This window comes from Vipera berus (assembly GCF_964194415.1).
Source record: "Vipera berus genome assembly, chromosome: 1".
Taxonomy (NCBI): Eukaryota; Metazoa; Chordata; class Lepidosauria; order Squamata; family Viperidae; genus Vipera; species Vipera berus.
Genome location: NC_138202.1, coordinates 16,892,917 through 16,906,486, shown reverse-complemented (window position 1 = coordinate 16,906,486; position 13,570 = coordinate 16,892,917). Strand labels below are relative to the sequence as shown.

Sequence of the window (13,570 nt, the reverse complement as noted above, 5' to 3'; positions counted from 1 at the left end):
TCATTTGTAGTGTCCCATGGTCATATGACCATCCTTTATGATGTTTTTGCTGAAAACCGGCAGTTACAGTACTCCCAATTTTCAGCAAAAAAATCCCCATAGCAAACCGTTGGTTCATTTGCAGACGACACCAAGCTGGCAGGAATAGCCAATACTCCAGAAGATAGGCTTAAGATACAGAAGGATCTGGACAGACTCGAACACTGGGCACTATCTAACAAAATGAAATTCAATGGTGAAAAAAGTAAGGTTCTACATTTAGGCAGGAAAAATCAAATGCAGAGGTATAGTATAGGTGGTACCTTGCTCAATAGTAGTAACTGTGAGAGGGATCTCGGAGTCTTAGTAGACAATCACTTCAATATGAGCCAGCAGTGTGCTGCAGCTGCCAAAAAAGCCAACACAGTGCTAGGCTGCATTAACAGAGGGATAGAATCAAGATCAAGTGAAGTACTAATACCACTTTACAATGCTTTGGTAAGGCCACACCTGGAATACTGCATCCAGTTTTGGTCACCACGATGTAAAAAAGATGTCAAGACTCTAGAAAGGGTACAGAGAAGGGCAACCAAGATGATTAGGGGGCTGGAGGCTAAAACATATAGGGAACGGTTGCTGGAATTGGGTATGTCTAGTTTAATGAAGAGAAGGACTAGGGGTGACATGATAGCAGTGTTCCAATATCTCAGGGGCTGCCACAAAGAAGAGGGAGTCAAGCTATTCTCCAAAGCACCTGAAGGCAGGACAAGAAGCAACGGATGGAAACTAGTCAAGGAGAGAAGCAACCTAGAACTAAGGAGAAACTTCCTGACAGTTAGAACAATTAACCAGTGGAACAACCTGCCTCCAGAGGTGGTGAATGCTCCAACACTGGAGGTTTCTAAGAAGAGACTGGACAGCCATTTGCCTGAAATGGTATAAGGTTTCCTGCCTGAGCAGGGGGTTGGACTAGATGACATCCAAGGTCCCTTCCAACTCTATTATTATTATTATTATTATTATTATTATTATTATTATTATTATTATTATTATTATTATTATTATTATTATTATTATTATTATTATTATTATTTAATGATTACTGCTTTGGCTTTACAATTGCTGCATTTACTTTATAATTACCGCACTCACTTAAGGGCCACTGCAAAAAGGTTGCAAAAACTGGTCTGGTCACATGAAGACCCATTTTCTGTACTTAGTTTTATTCAGGTGAAGTATCACACAAAATCATTTATTATTTGAGATGACAACAGGATTACAAAGCTTATGAACCTCTGGCCAAAGGCAATCCCAGTGCTAAATCAACTGCTGCTTTGCCAAGTTTTAAAAATTCTTTGCTCATCCACTCCACCATCTTAAACTACCAATCAGGTTCACATTTACGGCTAAGCCATCATGTGTCTTATTTGTTTTCAGTGTATGGTTGCATGGATTAAATTATTGTGGCTTGTAAACTATATCTGATAGTTCAACTTTTTCCGTGAACTTATGTATTTGGCTTATTCAACAAATCATAATCACATCTTTTGCAATACCCCTCGGCTTTCATAAGAACAACTGTTAACTAGAAGGAAATACTCATTCCCTTGTCAAGCAGGATCTTCCAGAATGAGGTAAGGCTGGAGGTTACTGTATGTATGCAGGGAGATCTCCCTTTCTGCCATAAACAAAAAAAACACGATTATCTTTTGTAACAATAGAATAAGCTCAGTATGTAGGCTAGGAAAAGAAGAAAAGTAGTAAAGTAGCGTCTTCCTGAGCAACCATTAAAGGAAAATCCACAAAATGCTGGAAAAGGTCCAAGCGGTGGACTCTAGCCCCAAGCATTAGATGGTCCTAAGAAATAGATAACAAGTCTAATTGGAATTGCACCTTAAGTTTAATTTTTGTTACCGTGTTTAACAGTATTAAAAGTCTAATATTTTGTCTCTTGTATTGATGTTCTTTGTGTAAAACCAGTAATTTGTGTGTTTTATGCAATTTGCAATTGCTTTGTAGTGGAGCAGACTAATGTTATGTTCTTATATATTTTTTTCCTTTTTAGTTTTCTTTCTTTTTTAAAAGAGTATATTTTATTGATTTTTTTAACATAAACACCGTTAATATTTGGTAAACAGCATGTTGTCTGGGCTTATATTTGCAAAGTAATCACTAACAAATCAGTTTCTATATTCCAAAGTCCGCATAATACCTTTCTTAGTTTTCTTTTAGAGGGCTTATTCCTTACAATTGCCGTGGATTGAACAGCCCTACATTTTTTATCTCTTTTGCTACTGAATATTTTTGCACATACTGTATATAAAGCTAAAAGGGGATTTTTACATTTGCTTTTCTTTTTAATAAAAATTAATTTACGGTAATTTCTTTCTTGTGAGATTGGTCTGTCTTCTGAAGGAGGGACAGAAAAAAGATTGATTCTTCTAGCCGCAACACAAGAAGACCAGAATGTGGTGCTATTGACTTTATTTTGTTTTCCTTTCATTCCTTATTTGCCAATAAAGCAACAAAGGTTGCAAGAATCATCTTTGTCAAGCACACTCCAACATTAGGGGGAGAATAAAAAGTGGGGGGTTGCTCTGGAGGATACTGAAGGTAATGATAGCACTATCACCAAAGCAAGAGGCAGAGCTAGGATGTATAGATACAGAGGGCTTCTAGGGCAGTAGTTTTGAGATCAGTAATTCATCCTATTGTATAGACCAGTGATGGCGAACCTTTTAGAGTCCGAGTGCCCAAACTGCAACCCAAAACCCACTTATGTATCGTCGGGTGCCGGGTGGGCATGGCCCATTGGGTGGGCATGGCTGCAGTGGTAACTGCAGACTGGGTGGCACTAAAAAGTTCAATCATTTCCAACTTTGTGAGATTTTTTTTCTTCCCCGCGAGAAGTTGAAATTGATTGATTGATTAAACCTTTTCTTTTTTTTGCACATGGCAGCGGAGGCCTAAAGCGAAAAGGTTTTATAAAACCCAGCTAAAGGCCTAGGACTGGGGTGACAGCACATGTGCCCACAGAGAGGGCTCTGCGTGCCACCTGTGGCACGCATGCCATAGGTTCGCCACAACGGGTATAGACTTACTTTGCCATAACACGGTGGTATGAGATGCATGGAGAGATGTAATAAAAATAATAGAGTTGGAAGGGACCTTGGAGGTCATCTAGTCCAACCCCCTGCTCAAGCAGGAAAACGTATACCATTTCAGACAAATGGCTGTCCAGTCTCTTCTTAAAAACTTCCAGTGTTGGAGCATTCACCACTTCTGGAGGCAAGCTGCTCCACTGATTAATTGTTCCAACTGTCTGGAAGTTTCTCCTTAGTTATAGGTTGTTTTTCTCTTTGATTAGTTTCCATGCATTGCTTCTTGTCCTGCCTTCAGGTGCTCTGGAGAACAGCCTGGCTCCCTCTTCTTTGTGGCAGCCCCTGAGATATTGGAACACTGCTATCATGTCACCCCTCACCCTTCTCTTCATTAAACTAAAGGTAAAGGTAAAGGTTCCCCCGCACATGCGTGCTAGTCGTTTCCGACTCTAGGGGCCGGTGCTCATCTCCGTTTCAAAGCCGAAGAACCAGCGCTTGACCGAGGACGTCTCCGTGGTCATGTGGCCGGCATGACTAGACGCCAAAGGCGCACGGAACGCTGTTACCTTCCCACCGTAGTGGTCCCTATTTTTCTACTTGCATTTTTACGTGCTTTCGAACTGCTAGGTTGGCAGAAGCTTCATTAAACTACACATACCCAATTCCAGCAACCATTCCCTATATGTTTTAGCCTCCAGTCCCCCAATCATCTTTGTTGCTCTTCTCTGTACTCTTTCTAGAGTCTCGACATCTTTTTTACATCGTGGTGACCAAAACTGGATGCAGTACTTCACGTGATCTTGATTCTATCCCTCTGTTAATGCAGCCTAGCACTGTGTTGGCTTTTTTGGCAGCTGCAGCACCTTGCTGGCTCATATTTAAGTGATTGTCCACTAGGACTCCGAGATCCCTCTCACATTTGCTACTATTGAGCAAGGTACCCCCTACACTATACCTGTACATTTGGTTTTTCTTGCATATATGTATTAAAAATTAAAGTTTTAGTTTTTAAAGGACATTTTGTTTATGCCTGGGTCATAAAGAACTTTTTCTCTCTCTCCCCTCCCCCAACTTCTTTTTCTACATTTTTTTAAATTGGGGGATGTTGGGATTAGCATGCACAGTTACTTTTTATTTTAATTTCTGGGTTTGACAGGTAAGCTAAGTTAATATTAAAGGGCAGAGCTTTCCTCTAATGGGAAGTTGGAAGACCTCTTGGACTATCAATGTATCAGATTCTGAGATTGTTGAAACAGAGGCTGGTCTCTCGGTGAGGAATCATTGAACCACCTGAAATGAGCAAAGCAGCTACCTAGAGAGATTCAAAAAGAGTGGAGCTTGTTTGTGAAGAACAAGAAACAGTGGGTGGAAACTAACCAAGGAGAGAAGCAACCTAGAACTAAGGGTAAATTTCCTGACAACAATTATCCAGTGGAACAGCTTGCCTCCAGAAGCTGTGGGTGCTCCAATACTGAATGGTTTAAGAAGAGATTGGACAACCATTTGTCTGGAATATTATGGGGTTTCCTGCAAGACCAGGGGGTTAGACTAGAACAGTGCTTTTCAACGTTTTCATCCATTGTACCACTTTTAGGATATGGCAACATCCGAGTACCACCAGTCACCTAGCAGGGTATCAAAAACTTAATGACCAAAAAAGCTAAATTTGATTAACTAAACTGAAAGTAAATGTAGAAAATATGATTAATCACCAAGTATTTCATAAATTCTCCTCTGTTGTATTAATATACCAAAGTTTGGAAGGAATCTGGGGACTAGTTGCACCTAAACTTTGGGGTAGGGGAAACTTGTAACGCGGAAGTGCACATTCTGTTATAACAGAATAAGCCAAACTATTATCAGAATCCTTGTTCAATAAGCTTATTGTTACCAACATTTTATATGAATCCAATAGATAGAATTCAGAGGATGACATTTATGAGACCTTTGGGGGATGTTTTTAGCACTGTTTATCAGAGGGCATTCTGCAGCTATTCCAATTTGATTTTCCCCCCTGTTTATATGGTGTTTTTAAAAGGTGAAGAAATAGAGAAGTATTGTGGAAAGCTGTGATATAAGCTGTGCCACTGATTATTTAATGAAAGAAGCAACTGGAAGCACCCATTCTCAAGCTTGCACATTGTGCAAATCCATGTATTGTTTAAGCACATTCGACTAAATAAGTTGTTTGTGCTGAACATTAAACTATAAGCCATGGTTTCCAACCACAATAGTAAAGTTTAGACAGCATGCTCAGCCAAAAACATACCAAACAAGTTATGGCTTAGTGAGATGCATGAACTAGGTCATTATCTCAGAAAAGGGTGAGTTTCTTTGCTACTTCCTAATGTGATTAGCCTATGTTTTGAAAGTAGAAGTAATACAAAGAACTGGATAGCATGGAAGAACAAATGGCTCACACAGTGGTGGGATTCAGCCAGTTCGCACCAGTTCGGCAGAACCGGTAGTTAATTTTGTGTTGCCCGGGCCCAGAATGGACTTCCAGAAGCGGCATCCACACCGAGAACTGAATGTTCACATATCTGAATCCCACCACTGAAGTTATGTTGAGGAACGCACCTCTTCCATCATCATTCCATGTATCTACTTGCTTTCTTGACCTTACTAGCTGGAACCAATTTCCTTAAGAGGCCATGAGTGTCCATTGAACACATTTAAGCAGAGGCTGGAGACCAATCTTCCAGTGTGAATTCTTGCCTAATCCATATGATTCTTTCAAACTGAGTTTATATGGCTCTGTTTGGTATGGGGAGTGAGGATGTGTTGCTATTAGAAGGGGAGTGCAAACTGAGAATGTGATTCCTATGACACCTGTGGAATTACATCTAAGAAAATGTAGCTGAACTTTAGTTATTTGAGATAACAAGGGGATTCCTTCAGGGATTGGGGATGAACTGGTTTCATTTGTACTTGTTGAAGTTGTTCCTATTTGTTCAGTAGTACTAATATCAGACAAGTGTCATTGAGATATGAATGCAGAAGCTCATTCCCAGAGGGTTTATTTGCTGCCCTAACAAGGAACCACAGCTTCAACCAAAACAGGTTTTTTTATTTTACAAAACTGATAGGAAACAGGAAGAAGGCTCCAGATAACCTCAGTGGACTACAGTGTTCATTATTCATATGCAACATGCTGGGAATCATAGTACTGTGAAAATGATGAAGCCTGCTCTAGGTTAGGGCTTTTCAACTTTTTCACCCATTGTACCACTTTTAAGATATGGCAACATCCGAGTACCACCATTCGCCTAGCAAGGTGTCAAAAACTTGATGACCAAAAAAAAAAAAGGAAAAAAGTGATGAAGTATAGGTAGTCCTCGACTTACAACAGTTCGCTTAGTAACTGTTTGAAGTTACAATGGCACTGGAAAAAGTGCTCCCCAAGCCACAGTCGAGCAAGACGCCTGCCCGCCCGGTGGCGTTCTTCCTCCTGTCCGAGGTTTTCATTGCTGTGAGCATTTCTGTTGAGGATTGGCAGCAGGGGTGGGGGGTGTTTGGTTTTTATTCCCCCCCCCATCTGCTGGGTGGTTGCAGCAGGTTTTGGTCACTTCACATGACCCTGGGTCACTGTGACCGTCATAAATATGAATCAGTTGCCAGGCATCTGAATGTAAATCACAAGACCCTGGAGATGCTGCAACATTCCAGCTGATCGGCACTTCTTCTGGGCTCAGAAGCTCCAGGATCAACGCCGAGCTCCAGCTGGAGCCTGGCGCTGATCCTGGCGCTTCCACTGAGTCCTGATAGCCCCGAAGAAGCACTGATCCTGGGGCTTCCGCTGAGCCCTGACAGCCCTGCAGCTCCAGGCGTCTCTCGCTCAGGCTTGTGCGGTGCTGCCACCGGTTCAGCTCATTGCCCTCCCCTGCTACCACTTTTCTAGGATGGTCGCGAACCACCTGCCAGGTGCCAATGTACCACAGGTGGTACCCGTACCACTGGTTGAAAAGCCCTGGACTAGAAGGCCTCCAAGATCTCTTCAAACTCTGTTATTCTGAAAGGTTTGATATGTGCAGATTGTAGTGTAGTCTGGAGTACCAGGAAGAAAGGGCTTCTTTCCAGTGGCAGCGGACCTCACAATGTCTGGTTGGCAGGAAGAGGGGAAAGATTACCCTCCCTAGCTGTTCACAGGCTATATCTAGTTATGACTTTGCAACTAACAGCAACAACAGCAACAACAAAATGCAGATCATTGTTTTAGTCTGGCATGGTTCTGTCTGTAGGTGAACAACAATAAAGAAACTACTCAGAAGTAACTTCACATGTTTTTTGTCTGTTCAGTCTGACAATATGGAGATCATCATTGTAAATAAATGGGGCACCTTATTTCATAAGCAATTTTAATAATCAGTGGATAGCAAAAAAAATAAAATCTTTTTCTTGGCCCTTTTTGGCAGATATATTCATATGAAGGAGGAAATCTCCCAGATTGGTTTCAACTGGAGTTGAACCAGATGGTCCTGAGGATTGGATTTAATACTCTTTGTGGTCCCTTCCAGTTCCACAAATCTGATTCTTTGAGTTGACAAGGGCTTAAGCTGGCAGGAGCACGAATGAAGAGAACAAGTCCAGACAGATCCATTATTAAAACATGGTGCAAATGTCATCCAGATCTAAGGCTGAGAAATGAACAGGAAGAGCTCTTTATATTACATAGGCTGGGGTGAATGAAAGTCAAGATTTAAACCAGAAAGCCTGGTGGCTTTGTTCTGCAGTAGTTGCCCTTCTTCATTATTAGGGCTTCTTGTATCTGAAATAAGAATAACCTATCAATCCCAGCCTCGTCCTAGATTCTTTGGAACATGTTCCCAAATGCAGGTTAGAGTTTGTAAACAAAGGTACATTTAGACTACTGCAACGCTCTCTACATGGGGCTGCCCTTGAGGACCACTCGGAGGCTTCAGCTGGTGCAAAATGCAGCCGCGCGAGTTGTGATGGGGGTTTCCCGTTACTCCCATGTAATGCCTCTGCTCCGCGAGCTGCATTGGCTTCCGGTTGCCCTCCGGGTGAGATTCAAGGTGCTGGTGATGACCTATAAAGCCCTAAATGGCTTGGGTCCAGGATATCTGAGGGAACACCTGCTGCCGGTATCAAGTTCCCTTTGTCCTGTGCGCTCCCACAGGGAGGGCCTTCTCTGTGGGGGCGCCTGTCCTTTGGAACCAGCTGCCCATGGAGCTTAGGACTGCCCCCGACCTTCGATCATTTCGCCGAGACCTGAAGACCTGGCTCTTCGAGCTTTCCGGCCCAGGCTGAGTTTTAATTGGGGTTTTAATTGGGGTTTTATATTTTTTCAGGGATTTAATTTAATCTTTCTTAATTGTTCTTAATTTTTGTATCAATGTTTTATATACCCTGTAAACCGCCCTGAGTCCTACGGGAAAGGGCAGTATATAAATTCAATAAAATTCAAATTCAAATTTATAAAGGGCTGCCACAAAGATGAGGGGGTCAACCTATTCTCCAAAGCATTCGAGGGCAGAACAAGAAGCAATGGATGGAAAGTAATCAAGGAGGGAACCAATGTAAAACTAAGAAGAAAGTTAGAATGAATCAGTGGAACAGCTTGCCTTCAGAAGTTGTGGGTGCTCCATCACTGGAGTTTTTTCAGAAGAATTGGCCAACCATTTATTTGAAATGCTATAGGGTGTCCTGTTCATGCAGGTTGGACTAGAAGATCTCAAAGGTCCCTTTCAACTCTATTTATTCTGTTATTTATTACCAGGTCTGGGCTGAAGCTCTGACATAATCACTATGTTTTATGGCAGTGAGTTCTCTACATCTTTCAGCAAAGTCCTTCACTAAACAACTCACAGCACTAGCGTTACTGAGACAGAAATGCTTCTTTTCCCCTATTTTCTTTGTGTAACAGGCATATATTTTTCCCCTAATTTTTACACACATTTTAGCTTCCTCCCCAATTCTCTCCCCCCCAACAGTTTAAGTCTTTGATTCTGTCCAATGTAACTGTCTCGACTGGCCAGGATTACTTATGCTTCTTGGCTCTTGTCCTGTTTCCATGATGCCGTGAGAAAAAAAGTGTGTGCCCCACCGGGGAGTAGGAAAAAGAAGTCAGTGGGGAAGAGGCTGCGTGCCAAGAACCGCAGGTGTTATAGACATCATGAATCCGAGGAAACTTCTCAAAGGATGGGACAGAGCTTAGCACTGCCACGCAGCCCACGGACTGAGCTGCAAATCAAGATGTTTACCATCTCACCTCTTGTCTGCAGCTCACTCCTGCCATGAACTCAACCAGAGGAACACAAGTCAGTCCGGCAGCTAATTCCTTAGCCTCACCTTTGCAATAAAAACCAGCCTGTCTGTTTTGTAGGGTTCTTGGAAGGATCACGAGGAGCAGATGTACAAAGAGTTCAAGAAAACTCCAAAATGTGTTTCATATGTGCTGAATAACCTTAGCCAATTAAGTAGGGAAGGAGGTCATCGAGATGCCATGAGGTTAACGTCCAGAGAGAGTTCCTGAGGCATCTTTGCTTACCTCACAACATTCCTAAGAACCAAACCCTGGCTGGACAGCATGAGAACCTAACAATTATAAGTAAGGTAAAGGTAAAGGTTCCCCCACACATGCGTGCTACTCTAGGGGCCGGTGCTCATCTCTGTTTCAAAGCCGAAGAGCCAGCACTTGTCCGAGGACGTCTCCGTGGTCATGTGGCCGGCATGACTAGACGCCAAAGGCACACGGAACGCTGTTACCTTCCCACCGGAGTGGTCCCTATTTTTCTACTTGCATTTTTTACGTGCTTTCGAACTGCTAGGTTGGCAGAAGCTGGGATGAGTAACAGGCGTTCACTGTTACGCGGCACTCGGGATTTGACCCACCAAACTGCCGACCTTCTGATCAACAAGCTCAGTGTCCTAACCCACTGAGCCACCGCGTCCCTTACAATTATAAGTACCATTTATAAAAAACAAACAAACAAACAAACAAACAAACAAACAAACAAACAAACATAAAAGAGTTGTGCGGCATCAGAATTAATATAATTTACCCACTTTCTCTTCCTTAGTTGAACATATTCAAGCAGGGCTAAGGTAAACAACTTCCTTCTCACCCAGAAGCTGATACTCAGAGTAGGCTGCTTCTGAATAGGGAAGTTCTAGTCTTATCAGTCATTGCCAATCACTCTGAAGACACTGCTTTTAGTTATCAGTTGATCTGAATCTTTTCTGGGAACATGAGAATTTGCTGGATCAGGTTGAGGACCGTTTAATCCAGTGCTCTGTTTATCCTGAGGATCAGCCAAACAGCTTGAGGAAATACTTTGGCTGGTCATAAAGAGAACAACTTTCCCAGGTAGTTTTTCTCAGCAACTGGTATTCAAAGACACGCTGCCCTGAATACTGTATAGAGCAGTGTTTCTCTACGTTAGCAACTTTAAGATGTGTGGACTTCAACTCCCAGAATTCTGCACATATTAAAGTTGCAGAGGTTAAGAAACACTGATATATTTTCATATTAGCATCATGGGCACTGGCACACACGCATACTTCTTGTGCCGTATCCGATATCGGACGCTGGCGATCCTGTTTTTATCAGCAGCCGCACGAAAAAGTGCTGCTGAGTTTTGTCCAAACCAGTCCCTTAGATTTTGAAGCCATGATCTTCTTCTTCTGCCTGGACCTCGTTTGCCTTCAATCTTTCCCTGGAGGATTAAACGGAGTATGCCGTATTTTTCTGGGTGTCGCATCACATGTCCGAAATATTCTAACTTTCGTTTTTTGTTTTTCTCAAATCTCAAACAGGAAAATAAAACCTTGCTAGCTGGCATCTTTAGCAATAAGAAATCAAACTACTTCCCCATTTTTATCATTTCAAAAAAGTTCTATGGATTAAAAATTTAGTTCAGGAACTCAGTATTCCTTTTAAACAGTCCTCAGAGGTGCTGGACTGCATTTCCTAACTTCTCTAGCTAGCAGCATCTTTCTTGAAAGTTGCAACTTTCAAAAATATTGGACTACAACTGTCATCACCCATCCAAAACCACAACTAAGGATTATAAGTACTTCAGTCCCAGATCTTTGCATGGTTTATGGTTAAGGAAAACTACTTTCTAACATAATTCAAGCTCCAGATTAAAAAGAGAATGAAAAATTCAGAAACAAGCAGAACTTAACAGTCACCCCTGTCTTACCCATCTTGTCTTTTCACTCCCCCTCTTTCCAGGTGGATTCTGCAGCTGGCCTGTATCTGTCCTTAAATCGACAAAGAGAATTGGCTGTCCTCTCCCAATGCTCCTTAACTTTTTAACTCATTAAGTGAGAATTTGATATTTTATTAACTTTTCTCCATTGGGGTTCAGGAGAAGAGAGAAAAGCAGCTGACCACTCTGAAGTCTACTTAAAGGTAAAGGTAAAGGTTCCCCTGCACATGCGTGCTACTCGTTTCCGACTCTAGGGGCCGGTGCTCATCTCCGTTTCAAAGCCGAAGAGCCAGCGCTTGTCCGAGGACGTCTCCGTGGTCACGTGGCCGGCATGACTAGATGCCAAAGGCGCACGGAACGCTGTTACCTTCCCACCGTAGTGGTCCCCCTATTTTTCTACTTGCATTTTTACGTGCTTTCGAACTGCTAGGTTGGCAGAAGCTGGGACGAGTAACAGGCGCTCACTCTGTTACACGGCACTCAGGATTCGACCCACCAAACTGCCGACCTTCTGATCGACAAGCTCAGCGTCCTAACCCACTGAGCCACCGTGTCCCTCGAAGTCTACTTAGATAGCCCCAAACACCAGGTAGTACGTGAGAGGGAGAGTGCTGTGTCCACCCATCCCCCAGATGGTACTCGCCTAGGTGCCCATCTTTCTCACTGCTAGCAAGGTGGATCTGAAGTTAATAGTTCAGCAAACTCTGAGCAGTTTCTCTCTTTGTCATCTACTGTACTTCCTTGGACATTTTCATTCGATTACAGCTTTGAGAGATCAGTGCTTTGGCAACCCAGATGCAGTTTTCTCAAAAGCCAGAACTGGACTGCAGAGAGAAGGAGAATTGGTGGGCTGAAGGACCCTTCAAAGGTTCAAGATAGCATCTGAACTAATCTTACCAGGGATCGTCCCAGTGTAGAAGGGCCTCTGGAGGATGTGTCCACATCCTCTTTGCAAGCCACAGATGTGCCTAAACCCCAAGGGATTCTGTACACAGTATAGCCAGGTCCCCATATCAACCCTCCATATAACCACCGACAGCCTCCCATTCCTATGAAATGCATTCGAGTATGGAACAATGAGTACCCTTTCAACAGCTTGTTCCAGCTCACGTCAGTGCCGAAGCCCAGCAGTGTGAGATAATCAGTCAATTGTTTCTGGAGTACAAGCCTGAAACTGGATCGTGAAGTGCCTTTGGGCAGGATGGGGTTGGGGTCTGGGGAGCACTCTGGAAATGCCAGGATATGTTTCAGACTGGCAACCCCACCCCCAAGTACGGGGGGGTGGGGTAGAGGCCCTTCTTTCTATCTACTCTGACAGAAGCTTGTTTCCAAAAGACGGTGTGGTTTTTGAATGAATGTAAATGCAAAAAAAAAGGAAGAAAAAGAAATAAAAATAACCACTCCATTTAAAACTGGTTGTTGTTTTGTTTCTGGTTCATTTCTCCCAATGGCACAACATGGACAAAGCCTTCATTGTGGATCAAAATCTTCTGGATGAACAATTCATCCTGGTGACTAACCAAGCGATGGGAGCTTCTTGCGTTGCTCTCTCGCCACATTGAAATGTCAGTCCGGTTCCTGAATGAATGAGTCCAGATGATGGCTACGTTGGGCCTTGACTACCCTGAACAGAAAGGTCTTTGCTCCTTCCTGCCCCTCCTTTGCTCTCCCAACAGCACAGGGGGACCAGTTGGCCTCAAGGAAAAGGCACTCTGCTCATGTTCTGGTTTGTAACCGCTTCAGTTTTTTGCAGAAATCTGCAGACTTCTTGACACTCAGCTCAATGAAAAAGGAAAGAGTCGAAAAGAGAGAAAGAGTGGATCCAACAGAGACTTTCTGGATCTCAGAAATGTGGCATCGCTTGGTGGTGTGCTTTTAACTCGGCTGCTGTTAATCAGAGTAGGGTGATAGGGTCAAATCTAGTCCAGGATCTTGTTGCTAACCCTGGCAGTATCCTGTCTCATACTACGCTCAACCAGGTAGTCCTCCACTTACAACCACAATTGAGTCCAAAATTCATGTTGCTAAGCAAGACAGTTGTTAAGTGAATTTTGCCCCATTTTGCAACCTTTCTTGCCACAGCTGTTAAGTGAATCAATTCAGTTAAGTTAGTAACATGTTTATTAGGTGAATTTGGTTTCCCCATTGACTTTGCTTCAGTAAAGAAGATCAGAAAAGATGATCATAGAATCCCGGGACACTGCGACCGTCATAAATATGAACCAGCTGCCAAGTATCTGAATTTTGATCATATGACCAAGGGGATGCTGCAATAGTCACAAATGTGAAAACCAGTCACAAATCACTTTTTTT

The 13,570-nt window shown here is 42.9% G+C and overlaps 1 protein-coding gene across 2 annotated transcripts in view; it reads right to left on the bottom strand.

Moving 5' to 3' along the window:
- The window catches only part of PDE4C (phosphodiesterase 4C), a 57,003-nt gene that overhangs the window by 38,200 nt on the left and 5,233 nt on the right, over positions 1–13,570 (bottom strand). The gene's annotated exons all lie outside the window — the stretch shown is intronic.